This window comes from Haemorhous mexicanus, chromosome 2 (assembly GCF_027477595.1).
Source record: "Haemorhous mexicanus isolate bHaeMex1 chromosome 2, bHaeMex1.pri, whole genome shotgun sequence".
NCBI classification, from domain to species: domain Eukaryota; kingdom Metazoa; phylum Chordata; class Aves; order Passeriformes; family Fringillidae; genus Haemorhous; species Haemorhous mexicanus.
The window spans coordinates 81128859-81143844 of NC_082342.1; positions in this window are offsets into that span (position 1 = coordinate 81128859).

The window sequence follows — 14986 nt, forward strand, 5'->3', positions numbered from 1 at the left end:
GTCCTATCTGTCTTTGAGTCATCAGTGTTGGCTATGACAATTTTCTTCTCCAGGCTGAACTGTCTTTTCCATCATTTTTAGCTCACTGGATTTTCTATCTCACTTCACCAGATTTCTGTGCCTTTGGTAGCAACTACAGCTTCTATTTGCAGACAGATGAAGTAGCAACAGGGAGATTTGTGCACTTATTTGGGAGGTTTCTATTGGGCTTTAACAAACCCCACCTTTAGCTTTTATTCTCTATTCTAAACATGTTTGTGTGGATGTATGTTCTGGATTATCTGACATAAATCCTGCTGACTCATTTTTCCATCTATAATTACAGCTTAAAGACTATATTTTGGGTTATTCATTCAGCTGTGGCAAAATTCTGCTTCTTTCTTATAAGCATAGCCTGAAATTTCTGTTTTGTTATTGTCTGGTAGGCTGATGAGCTAGGAGGCCAATGCCAAAGGACTTGGGGATTTTCTATAGCAAGATAACCTGAATGGAACAGTGGAACAACAACTTCTGGAAACAGTTCATATTGCTTCTGTAATTGATTATTTTGAGGTCTGGTGTTGGGTATTTTTTATTTCATTTTATTTCATTTTAATATTGTGGGCTTCATTTCATTTACTTCACACATTGGCTACATGTATATTACATTGTACACATGTAATGCAACTACAGATAAATTTTTCAGTCTTTAGATCACGCAGAAGATTTTTAAGCAGTTGGTTGATCTTGGGGGTTTTTTTAAGAGCTACAGAGTGATGATCAGTCTCAAAAATTTGCCCAAGGAGTAGTCAGAGGTCTTCAGATTTCAGCTTCATGCTATTAGTTGAGTTTGAGGCTCCAATAATATTTTGTAAATAGTTTATGAATATGTGTGTGTACTTGAGGGGGGAGAAGGGAGCATTTGCATCTCTGAAATATTATGACGCTTCTTTTCAACTTCTGCCTAATCTGAACCCAAATCTACAAATCTACAAATTCGCATTCAGATGTTCAGGGAAGTCAAACTAAATCAATTGATGGACATTTATAGACAGACTCCCCCCAGGTTACTTTTTGGCTGACGAGCAACATCATGTAATTTCCACTAGCAAATTTGTTACATTTGTCAAATTCAAAGAAAGAGTGTTGTTTAAGTAGCTCCGATTTTTTGGTTTGGGTATCAACTGACATTTATATGTTTGTTAAACTTATGACTCCAGACATATGAACATTGCTTGAAAGCATGCAAATTGTTAGCTCTGGCTTTTATGCTATATTTCTAGATTAGTATTTAACATAGCTAAATGTGGATTTATAGGGATGATATATGAATGCAAATCAAGTTTAGAATAAAATTCGTTTTAGAAAGAGGGTTGGATTGAAAAAATATTATTAAACTTTAAACCTGCTTTTCTACTGATCTGGTTCTAAGATTTCAGCTTAATCTGGCACAACAAAAACCCAAAACCAGTTTATAGCTTGTACCTGAAACTAAATAGTAGTTTCAAATTTGGGGGTTTCCAATCAAAATAAAAGTTAGAGAAAAATCCCAAGTTCTCCCATCTCCAAGCACTACTTACAAAGATAAAATATTTAGCAGCATATGGCAGTGTATATGTGTATATATATGGCAGTATATTAAGGCAGGGTTTGAACTTTTAAGGGAAAGATTCTTTATGGCTTTGTAACTTCAGAGAAGTATTGTACCACAGAAATAGACAGAAATAGAAAAATATATACAATCGTTTTGATACATTTGTGAAATAGGTTTCACAGAACCTGATATTTTTTGTGCAAAATGCCTTAAATTACTTTATGTAGGGCTAACGCTATTGAATTTATTTCTGTATATAGCCTTTTATAGTAAATACTTCGGATGCAACACTAGACTTTTCTTTCCACAGCAATGATATACAGCCTTATGATTACTAACTATAACAGAGAGACAATGAAAGCTCTGCTTTACTAGCTGTGAATGCACTTTCAGTCCACTTGTGGACTGAGAGCTTGGAAGCAAGAAGTGGTGACAGTGCTAAGAGCACCAAGACCTTCCTGGTGGGCAATGTCTACCTTCTCTCAGTCCTCTGCAACTGACTTTTACCTCTCATGCCATCTGTCTTCATGAAAATCAGCTGTGACTTAGGGCCTCAGATCTTTCCACCAAGCACTTCAGGGAGCACATTGTCTTTGTAGATCTGTAGTCAGTCAGCAGAGATGGGCACCTCCATACCTGGGAAGGGGCTTACCTCCCTTCCCAGCACAGGCTGACTGGGATGACAAGGTTTGTAATGGAGAAATCTCTCTTAAGTGCCTGGAGGTAGATGCCACTAGTGAGACAAGAGGTCCAAACTGCATCCAGACCCTCTCGTGTGCTTTTTTTCAGTTGGTCCAATGGTGCCTCTTCTCCTCACCAGGGCTGGAGTGAGCAGCCTGGAGAGGAATTCCCCCTGGAGAAGTCACAGTACAATGACTTTGTTTCTGGGCCAAACCAACCCTGGTGTAACCAGATGTGCAACCAACATGCATTTGTTGTTCTGAATGCTGCCTGACACTGCTGTGTTTATATTCTTACTTATAAGACATTGGAACCAGTCAAATATCCTAGATTCAAAGAGGAAAGAAGAATGCCTTCAATGCACATATGCACAAGGGATGGAGCTTAAACAAGTCTTCTCTGAAATCCTAGATGTCTTTGCAAGGCTGGTAAAAGCAGTGCACAGGGCTAAATCCAGCTCACACAGTTAGCAAAGATTATGATGCACGTAGCCAAGGACAGGAAGCAAATTAATGTGGTGCCTCAAAGAGTGAGGAACTGTGATAAAAACACCCTTTGGGTTGAATCATTAATGCACTTAGTTGTTTGTCAGTCTCAGCTCTTACTGCATCAGTGAAAGGAAAACACACATCTAAGAGGTCGGTAGAGAAAGCAAGGTTAATACCTACAGGTTAATGCTGACAAACCACTAACACACCTCTTAAAAAACAGCTGAGTGGTATGGCAGAAATAACTCATTAAAAGCTGAACAATAATCATGCACACAGCCTCATCTGCATCCCCCTCCATCTCTTGAGACTCCAAATGAGGAAATTATTTTTCCTTCCCCAGAATACTTCTTGGGGGATTGGTACTTGAAATGTGGCAGAAACCAAAAGCCCTAGCTGTGAGGCACCCACTTCAGTCCAATATTCTAGGCTTCCTGCTCTTCTTTTCCTTTTGCATTTCCGAGAATGGCATATGCACATAGTGCATGTGAGGATGCATCTCTTTCCCTGTATGCACATTTATGTATGCATACACACATATATGTGTCTCTACAAATACAACCACAGACCAGTAAATTTCAAGCACATATGCTATAAAAGAGTACTGGAAAGGCTCCATTTACCACAATACTTGACACAGACCTAATGAGAAGAATCCCAGACGGGGAGCTGTGCTTTAAATATGTTTATACCTTGTGTCTCTATAAGTGTTGATGAAATTTTCTGAAATAACTGGAAAAGAGTGAGCCTGCAGAACTTAATTTGGCAACATCTGCTGCTACTAGTAAGGAACAGATAAAACCCACAATTTTCCAGATAAAAACAGCAACCTAGATGGTATTTTGGAGCTTTACTGATACAAATTTCATTATTCTTTGGTTTCTATTTGTGCACAAAAAAAAGCCCTGTAGAAGCTCACCAAGCTTTTCAGAACCCCTACTTACTTCCTTTCAGGCTTCAACAATTGTTAAACAATGACTTCTCTACATTTATTATGTTCTTTAAAAATGAGTTGGGTAAAATACTGGTGATCAAAACCATCATCCTAGTCGGTGGGGTTTTTTAAAAAGTGAATTCATAATGCATGGAAAGTGGCTCTTGCTTCTAATGACATCATCTGGCCCCCCTTAACTGAATTACAGCTTTATAACCATATTGCCACTGTCCATCACCCAAGAATGACATGGCACAATACCCAACGGATTACCCCTACAGCAATAGGGTCTTTTTCATTTCTTTCCTCTCCACATACTTTCCTCCAGGAAGTTTTGATTAGTAGAAATGCATTCAGATTTCCCTGTGGATAAAAAGAAGGGAAGTGTTTGACATTTTCCAGGCAATCTCAGACAGTACTGCTCAGCCCATTGCTTTTCCATTTCCCCCTGAGTCTTTACTAAGTCCAGTGCACAACAGCTAATGTGGTTTTCACAAAACAGTGATCAGTAATGTAAATACCATTTCTTCCCTCAAGATTTATAATGAATTCTGTGTTTCTTAAGCTTGTTTCTCTCACAGTTTTTCATGTCAAAGATGATATTTGGAAATCACAGAACAGTTAAAACATAAACCGTTGTGTTTCTGTTCATTAGTAAAAAAAGCTTGACTGCAGGGATATTTTCTTGGCAGGGTTGTATTAACAGTCTTTTACCTGCATATATACTTAAACATATATATGTAGAGCTGCACCTGCTTCTTTTGTATACCTTAAAATTACTACCAGATACTGAATATCCTCCTATTAAACTCATTTTTTGTATTGCAGCTTCCTGAAATATAGACATTAGAAGACCTTGCTGCTCAGCCAAGGCAATTTTTCCTGGTGCAATATTATGTTAGTAGACAAAAGCATTTGAAAAAGTCATACATTTTATTTTCTGAATCAATACTTCTTTTGCTGCCTACTGAAAAGTCCTTTTTTCGTGCTTACAACACATCTGAGAGCTGGAATAGGATTGTAATATTCAGTAACAGACTGAAACAATAACTAGAATTCTTAAATATTTATTTTATTTGCCCTGCCTTTTGCCTGCAAACATTATCCACATAATGCTTTTCAGACAGATTTTACCTTGTTAGTTTCCCTGCTTCATAGTATACATATATTAATGAATATGTATTTCCATTGGTGAGAGTGTAAGGCAAGTTATTTCTCTCATAGTGTTATTCTACTGTTTATTCATGTGCATATTTTAAATTTGCAATGGCTTGTTGGAAAGTCTAATTGATTGTCACTGACTACTAGCCAGAGTTTGTTTTTGTTAAGACGCCATTACATAAAATTCTGATCATTACACGAGAATTCACTTCTGATTGTTAGATCTAAATTATATCCTTTTCAAAATCACAGCAAACTCCTTATCAATGAATTTCCACTAAGACATTGTGTTAAAAATGTCAGAAAACACAGTTTTTCCAATTGTCTTCATAATAAGAAATAAATAGATTTTCTGAGTTAAAAAATATATATTGACCTTTACCTGAATCTTGCCAAAATTGGCAAATCATTAAAATATAGATCTCACGATTCACTAACTCTCTGTGCAGAGAGAGGAATAACTCAGCTAAAAAATACCAGATTGCTTGTCAGGGAAGTCTTATTGATGCAACACACAAAGTCACTTGCAGATCATCTATAGGTATCCTCTAGGTACTATAACTACTGTGAGGTGCAGTAGAGAGAGCCAAAGTCTCTGCTTCCCAGTGCCATGAGATTTCAACTGTCTATACAATCAACAGACAGAAACAGGGAAACACATTCTTTCCACCTGCTGTAACTGCATATACTGTATGTTGCTCTGACTTTTCTCTGTTGACAGAAAAGGGTATTCTTGGTCTGGCATCACAGCATGACAAGCTCTGTGACAGATTCATTTCCATCTTCAGCTTAGAAACCTTTAAATACATGCACAATGACATGGGAGGTGGCTTGCACTCAGCCCATTAATCCAAGTATTAAGAGATAGGTGACCAGAAGTAGTTATTTTTGGTGAGGTAACTAAGTGTATGGATTAAGACTTCCCAATGCAACTCCTTTAAATTCAAAGTTTAGAAGTGTTCCAGCAACCTGGACAATGTAGTTTATGCTGTGTGAGGACTATGCAATGGAGGATCAGAAACACCTTCCCCAGCCTCTCTGGTCCTCCTCCCAGTGAAGCTAGTGAGAGTTTGCCATTGGCTCCAGTACCAGGAAAAGCACATCTAACAAGTTTGATACTCACCATTTAAATCTGTGTTTATACCCTCAGTGTCTATCTGTCAAACAACACTGGTGATGCTTACTAGTTCATAATTAGAACAGAAATAAAGTGTGGGACTATCTTTTACACTGTTACTTAATATTCAGTACTGTATGTATATATCTACTTGACACCTCAGTGAAGACTTTGACATGCCTTATTCATTCTAGTTATTTTTATGGTATTGGTTTTGTTAGATGGCTTTCCCATATAAAGAATAAAACTATAACTGTTCTGACTTAAAATTGTCCAATTCATTTTTATCCAAGTTTTGTTAAATCTAAATCGTGTTCACCAGTTTTTCTCGTTCCCGTCACCCTTCACTCACACTAGGAAGGCAATGTATATTGGTGGTTTAAAAACAGGAATTTGATATTCTCTGATGGACTACAATAAATATCTGAAGTAAGTACCCGCCTCGTGTCTTGTGGTTTCTTGTCTGCAGAATGAAAAGTGCACTCTGCAGACCAGCAGTGTTAATCCTATGATTGTCAGTTTTGGAGAATCAGGAGGTTAAATGAATCTTTAAAATAACTTATGACGACTTCAATCTACAGCATTCTTTTTTCAGCTACATTTATGTGCCAGTCATATTCCCATAAAATCTGTCAGAAAAGTGAAAAACGTCATGGAAGTGTCCAAAGTCATGACATCTAAGAATAAATTTCAGGCAGGAGTCCTTTATTTACTCTTTTGCAAAAGGTGAGATCTTCCTATGTTTACACATAAAATACTTCTAAAAATTATACTTGATTGTTATTTTTACTCACTTATTAGTTCTAGCTCTAAGTCAGTCATATTAGGAGCTAATCTAATGGCAGTATTTTATTAAAATAGTTGAACACTTGTTTTTTTGTTTTTTTTTTTTTTTTAATTAGCCAGCCATGATCCAAGAGTCTTAAAATATAAATCAGTATTGGTCTTTAAGAAATGTGGGATCTGGCAAATTAGAGGAATCTCTTTCTCCTTTTTATTTTGGCTTATTCTAATTCGTTCAGTGGAGTCTAAGATTTCATACTAGGTTTTCAATCTGTCAGGGCAGCCTCTTTACAATTCTTCTGTTGATCAGGTTTCAGGTTTAAGGGGTTTGTTCAGATGCCTACATATTGCTATCTGACATCACTTGAAACAGTTTAAGTTAGCCAAGGCATCTGCCCAGAGCCAGCAGACATGACAGGACCTACAGAGCCCTGCATCCTTCCAGACTGGCAATTAGTTGTGCAAATGGGATGGTCTCATGAACATTGCATGAAACAAAAGGCCTATGTTTAGGCAAGAGAACCAATTTCCTAAATTCAGGTGAGTTGAATCCTTCTCCAACCTGGTAAAAACCTAGATTTAGGCAAAGTAAATCTCACCCTGAGAAAGGATTTAGTTGCTTAAATAGAGGCAATGTTGCCATTCTGAGTACGGCAGGATTAGGTTCAGCTGCCTGTAGTCTTCTAGTCCCACTGCCTTGGATTTTCTAGGATATATTGAAGAGCACTGGACAGTTTTGTGAGGCTCATTGAGTCATAGCTTGCATTCAAGATATCTGTGTGTAGCTGGCAAATACACAGAGCAGCAGGAAATCTGTGGCTTCCTGGGAGGGCAGCTGCAGCCAGTGCAGGGCACGCTAAGCATCTCCAGTGGCACTGTGTCACCTGCCTCTGGTACCCACACCAGCTCTCCAAGACAGAGGAAGCCTGACACCTTCTGGGCGTGTCTATCATTGAACTGAGAGAAACCAGCTCATTTTAAAAATGATTCAGTGAAGAAATTGTTTGAGTAAGTTTGGGAAATGTATTCCTTTCTTTAGAGTGGACCGCTGTGTTCCCCATCCTAGACCAAAACACTGCACTTCAAGGAGGAAAAAATACTTTATGGTGTTCAGCCTCTAAAGAAGGCTGAAGAATGATTTCCAGTTTCTAATAATTTTGTAGTATTCTTCAGCTTTTTAACACAAAACAAACCTTACTGTGCATGTTTCCTGACAAGGTAAAAACAATCTCTTGTCATAGAAGAGTTTAGTGAAATCAACAATTTAAAATTATGGAACTTCCTTGAAGAGACATTACCTGACACAGTGCATAGAGTCTTCTGTGAATCATGGAAAATCCATCTGACAACTAATAACTTCTTTTAATTATTATTCTTTTCCTGTGCACCTATGAGAAGATTCTTTTAATTAATAGTGCTTCACTTTAAATCCTGCTGGAACAGAATGAAGATGTGAATTGCTAGGGATTTGATTCTGTTAAGTGTCAAAAATTTACCTGCCTATTCAAACAGCACTGAATCCTTTAGTCTAGAAATGCTATCACAAACTGGCAAACTTCTGGTACTTATTTCATGACTGTATGAAACATTGTAAGTCTATTTTGATTCTTTTGTCTCATCAGAATGCAAATAAAATTCAAGGAGAATGGAATGTGAGAAAGTACTTTTAAAAGTGAAAATGCAACCATCAAACTGTTTGAAAACAACAGATGCCTTTATTTGAATGTCAAGTAAAGGTTCCGATCGGTTCTATTACAATTTAGAGATGATATTTGAACACCAGCCTTAGCACTGAAATTATAGTGACATACTAAATTCTGAGGCTTTGCTGAATTTATTAGCAAATCTATCTCCTGGTGTAATACACTATTAAACCTAATATTACATTTGCATCTGTGCAATGCATATTTATTTACCTGAATGTCCGGGTAGTGTCTATGGCAAACATTAATAAATCCAAACAACTCTTGATGTTAATCCAGGGAAAACTGTGGCCTAAGAAAATGTTTTCTGATGCATTGCTAAGCTCAGGCATACCAGAGAGCCATCAGATAGAGATTCCCAGCTAATATAAAGAATGTGCAGGTGTCGAGTTCTTGCAATATGAGGTAAATGCAAAACAGCTCCCCTGGGATTGGGAACTGCATGAGGAATTAAGTTGTCCTGTAAAGAGTGGGATGATGGCCCATTTTTGAGCAGCATGTGTGATGAATGATGCTCACTTCTGCCATCAGTTTCACCTGTCCAGGCCCAGCCCACAGGAGGGAGCAGAAGGCTGGGCAGCCCATGCAGGCAGGAGCTCTGGGGACAGGACAGTGAGGGAGCATGAGGGAGCAGAGGGGCTTGGAGAAGAGACCAGCCTACAGCAACAAGACATCTTGGATACTTATAGTTACTTCAAATAAATTATTTTCTGAGTTAAGGAGCATGGGAGGAAGAGGAGAGTAAAATTAAAGAAGTCCAAGAGCTACAGAATAATGGAATTAAGAGGAAAGATTTGAGGTGAGTATCAGTAAAAATATCCTTAAAGTGAAACAGATAAAGATGCCTAGTCTGGCTCCTGATTTTCATTTTCATGATGACATTTTTATTTCAGGTTAATGATTTTCTTCAATAATGCATTTATTTAGTTTTGATAGAGATATTAATTAATTCAAAACAATCAATAAAATTATAAATACAGAAACTTTTCACACACTCTTTATTAGATGTTTAAAACTTCCATCTTTCAACTGTAGCCCTGACTATACCTAAAACAGCAGAGTATACATGATACAAATGGTTAGTACATGGGACAACTATTTGTGCTACTCAATTTATGAGGTTTCTTTAAAATACAGCCTAGGATTAAGCATCATCCTACTTTCCCCCACTGGAATGAATATTAATGGATAAGTTAGAGGAGGGTGAAATAGGTATCTCTGACAACCAAGGCAGAAAAAGCCAAAAGGACAAAGCAAGCAATGTGGAAGAGAGGAGGGAGACTGGAGAAGTCTCTAGAGGAACAAACAGAAGTGAAATCTCTGGGCACCTCCCAGCAGAAAACAGAACTGGGACAATCCTGCACTGCAATGCAAACATGCTGGAAATTCAGACTGGGGTTTTTTTCTTTCCCCAGCTGTTGTCCCAGAAATACTGGAATATTTGAGGGACTCCTCCCTGAAAGATCATAGATCCTTAACCATGCCACAGGCACAACTGAAAACTAAGGGATTCTATTCCAGGGCAAGCAACTCCACTACACGTTCCATGAAATGTGGAAGGAAAAATGTCTGACATTCCCTGGCTGCAAATTGAATTTACTGACACTTTTCAGGCAAAGGCAATATTCCAAGTAGTCATTTTGTTGCTCAATAAATTCCCACTGCCATTCACTTTGCTGTGTAAAACCTGCCCCTTCCTTGTGTCCAAATGAAATTAATCATGGAATATTAGAGAAAAGAAGAGAAAGCAATTTTGTGAAGTGCTACTAGAGATGTGCTTTCCAGATAAAAACCATACCAATATTGAGAGACTGACAGCAACTAAAACAAAAATGAGCATGAGACAGGCTGTTGTGATGAGCTGACACAAATTCATCTGTCTGAATAACACAATTAAGTATACATCACAAAAGAACAACTAGCAATCCCCATACCAAGCTAAAAAATTTAGATATAGGTAAGACTGAAATGAAAAGTACCATTTTTTTCCCTCCCTTTTCAATTTTAAGTAGAAATATACCTTTTATCTTTATGTTAGTCTGTCCTAGCACAGCCACCAGGGTATACTTTTTTCTTACCAGCAGATACACATAGTGTAAATGAGCACTGAGCTCTGTAATCTCTCTCTATATGTGTCATGTCCTTGATCAAATATTTTTTTTTTGTGGGGTTGACTTAAAAACAAAAAAAATCCATATTAAAACAAATGCTCTCATTGCTTTTGCAAAATCAACTTATCCTATACATGTGGAAAATGTTGGAGGAAAACAAGGGCTTTTCCTGCTGTTAAAAAAATCCAGCTTCTTCTTTCCTCAGGAAGGATTGTGCTTTGCCTTCACAAGCAGTGTGTTTCAAAGCCCTGAGCTGAATTCCAAATCCGCGGGGTTTGGCGGGCGCACACATCTGCAGGGGAAGCAGCCTTGCTGCGGCTCACCCAGGCTCCATCCCCAGCCTTGGGGAGCACCTGCGGCTGCCTTGGGATGTGACACGCATCCCAACAGCCCTGGAGCTGCTCTTAGGGGAGCTGCTGGTTCACAGCTCTGCCAGACAGCCACGCCAAGGGCACCAGTGAGAGCACAGCGTGCCGGGCAGGAGAGCACCTGCCAACCATGAACCCGGCTGCTGATGTCGGTCCCGAGGACTGGGAGTGGATTCGGTGTGCCTCTGCAAGGGCTGAGCACAGCAGCTCTCCTGGAAATACCCTGGGTCTCCTGGCAATGCCCTGGCTCTCCTGGCAATGCCCTGGCCCTGCACAACCCACTGCAGCACCACAGGAAAAAGCAGCTCTCTGCCAAGGTCCCTCCATCCTGAGCAGCTGCTGACCACAGGATGGCAGCATGAAAGAGAGTGAAAAATTTTGCTCATACAAACTGGGCTGGAGTTTGGAAGTCTCTGGTAGAAATGAAAAAGAAACCCAGTGAAGAAGGTTTAATAAGCACTTCAGGCTCTATTTGGAATTGGCACCTAGACCCAACAAAGCCAGTCACCAGCCTCATTGCTGACAAGAACAGCTTCTGAGCATTCAACATGTTCAGCAGCTTCTCAGTTAAATCAAGCAGAGGTGGCAACAGTGGAACTCTTACAGATACTTGAACAATAATGCCTCCGCACAAATATGACACCACTGAAAGATGTTTTGAAGTAGAAGGCATGCAGGGGGTGGGTGGAAATATGAAAGAAATCTCAGGAGACCTTCTTCTAAGTCAGAAATTAAAAAAAAAAAAATCTGGCAAGAGACAGCATAGACCAAACAGAGATGGATGGCAGGGAAACAGGCCTGAAAGCAGCCTGGATGCAGCAATGAAATCACCCAGTGAAGGAAGCTGCAAGGGAGATTTTGTGGCTTCACCACTGAACATTTAAGCATTTGTCTCCCAGTCATAAATTCACATAACACAACTCACCATTTCCAGAACAGACAGCTGAGGTCTCTGCTACATAGTCACAGAAAATCAGGAGCCACAGAAGGAGATCCATGACAGGCAAAACGATGGTGCTGGAAAGGATTTTTTTAATCTAATCTGTGAGAAAGCCCGAGGACAGAGATAAGGGCTGGAGACCCTGTGACTTCCTCCTTTATTCAGGCACTTGGAAGTGCTGCCAAGGGCAATGTCTGCAGTCCACCCATACTTTCTTTCCTTCCTGCCCGTTGAAGTCACTCCAGGGCTCCTCAGTTTGTCAAGAGGCCAGAGAGAACAAGGCAGGGAAGGGAGGAGAGACAAACAGGGATGGATTATGTGATGTGGAAGAGACCTGATTGCTTATTTGGTCTCTACTGAAAAGCTTGGTGTGTTGAGGCTTCTCACTCTCACAGTCAGATCTACCAACTTTGTCACTATCGTGCAAAACCCATGGACAAATGAGACCTCTGAAATGGGAGCACACGGCAATGGTAACAGCATCATAAGTGCAGACAGGATTCATGAAGAAGATCAGGACAGGCAAAATTACCTGCAGATTCTGCAGCTAGGTGAATACCCGGGGTTTTCATATTTCATCCATACCCTGCTGGTCTTGGAGCTTGGTTTTGGGTCTATACAGTGCAATGGTATATATGTTGTCTTAATTTGTGTAGAGGTATTTTTGCTGTTCGTGGAAGAGATCATGAATCCCCCTTCACAAGAAGCTGGTGTGTAAAAATGATGTGCAGCATTGGTACCAATTTGTCTGGCCACCCAGGTCTTGGAAAGTCTAGTTTCAGTAAAAAGCCCTGGATAATGAATATCTGCTGTCTCTCAGCTGCAGGAGCACTGAAGCAGAGCTGGATCATAGAGAAGGCTTTGTTCATAACCTGACTCAGTGCAGGCACCCGTGTGCAGGGCACATCACTGACTGCATGCACTGCACAACAGGGCACAGCCAGTATTTCAGGGAAAAAGTTTCCTTCCTGGTAGCTATCAGCCTACATGCCTAGCCCTGTAAGTGTATGCCTTCCCTACTAAATTTAGCTGATAGTCTTTCAATGTCCTTCTCTTCTTTCTCTTCTTTGCCATCGCAAGCATAGGCATGCTGAAAACTTAAAATTAAAATTTTACAGTAATAGCCATGAGACATGGTAGCTTTATGTCACTTCTTTCCTAAATCAGGACAAAATTGGAACAAATTCCATTTCAAGCATTTAGCTAAACAGACAGGAATGAGATTTAATTTTGGTCAGAAAACAGGGTCTCACTAATTCCTTAAGAATATTTTCATGATAATAATTTTCACAAAAGCACAGGCCACGACTGACAGAGATGATGTGGCTTTCATCAGCTCACCACAGTGTCAAAATTTAGGCACCTAATCTACTGAGTGGCTCAGAAAGAGGCATTAGCTGCCCACAGATCCAGTACAGCCAGGTGAGAGAGCAATTAACTAGTGACCGAAGATTAAACTCCTCAGAAAGATGATCCACTCAAAAGCCCTACACACAAAGCTGAAAGCTGCATGGGTCTAGCTAACAAAAAGGCTGAGGAAGGGATGGTTTTGAGTACTTCTCCAGAGTTCAAACATCTCACTTGTAGCTCCTGTGTGCATTTTCTCAGAAGAAAGCAGCAATTCAGTAGGAATTATTTTAGAGGGGGCAGGGGTGGTGATGATTACACCCATCTCAGCTTGAAGCCATTCAGCAGTGCACCTCCCATGTGTTAGCTAAGTGCCCTGAATAAAAAGCACACAAAGACAGATGTGCTGATCCTTCATCTTTCCTCCCTGGGCTGGACTGGGTGGCTGTGTAATTATGAATGTGAAGAGGAATGTAAAGGGCAGAGGTGGTCCATGGGCACCAGCTGAGGTTATGTTTTGCACTGATTTGTAGGATGAAAATCCCAGGGTGTACCAGGCTATGGGAGATTTGGGATACTATGTTTTCAGAGTTCTTCCCATCAGTTTAGTCATCTGTGGGAGCTTTTGAGCATCCCTCTTCATCCCACCCCTGCAGCTTCAGGACAACCTAGAGATGGTAGATATTTAATAACACCGGCACAAAACAGCAACAGAAAAATGCATCTTGTGTTGTTTGGGATTAATAGAATATCAAAACATGTAAAACCAACATTTACAGCCAGACTTGTTGCAGGATTTCCTCTATCTGTTCTTTAAAGTGCCCGTGCTCGGTTTCCTTTCTTTTTAAGCATTTCATACAAAGTTGGCCTGTGCTTCTTTCCTTCACCAAAGACACAACTTTTCTTAGTTGGTAGAACACTACTGTACTTTTTAAGAGTGAGAAGAAGAGCTTTCTGGTGTCGCCAGTAATATTCCAGTAAGCCACGAGAGGGCAGGTTGTGCTCTCGATACAGCTGCAGATTTTTATAAGCAGCTGTTAACTCCCCTCACATTTTTAAAGTCTAAATTACCAAACGAAACTCCAGCCATTGAAAAGAGGAATGCATGGGTCTTTGATCCTACTACTTGTTATGTGCATAGCATCAATCTAATGCCCTCATTGCTCTTCTTCTAGAAAGGAAAATACCTTTCCACTCAGTTTACATGTGGGACAAGAACAGCTGTCCTTTGCTTTACCCACAGGTTCTTAGGCAAAATCTCTTCTAACATGTTAGCTGCTGTGCTACATTTTTTACATTTCTCCCTCTTTATTTCCTTCCTCTTCCCCAATGCCACTGTCCCATAACCAGGGCAGCTTGCAAAGCAAACCCTTGGGACAGCAGCAGCCAGACCTCCAAGCTGATGAAGCTAGTTGTGCACCCTGTGAGCCCAAGGAAAATTCTCATCCACCATTGGAAATAGCAGTCTAGAGTTCCCCCTAAATTTTTGGCATTCAGATCCCATGAAGGAAAAAAATGTGTCCATCTCCATCCAACAGCAGTAGCACTGTAAATTAGAGTTTAGCAGCAACTGGTGCATATTCTAGGTTGCTCATCTTGGAGAAGAGAAGGCTCCAGGGAGACCTTGCTGCAGTCTTTCAATACTCAAACGGGGCTTATAAGAAAGATGGGGACAAATTTTTTTAACAGGGCCTGTTGCTAGAGGACAAGGGGTAATGGTTTCAAAGTAAAAGAGGGTAGATTTAGACTGGACATAAGGAATAAATTTGTTACAGAGAGG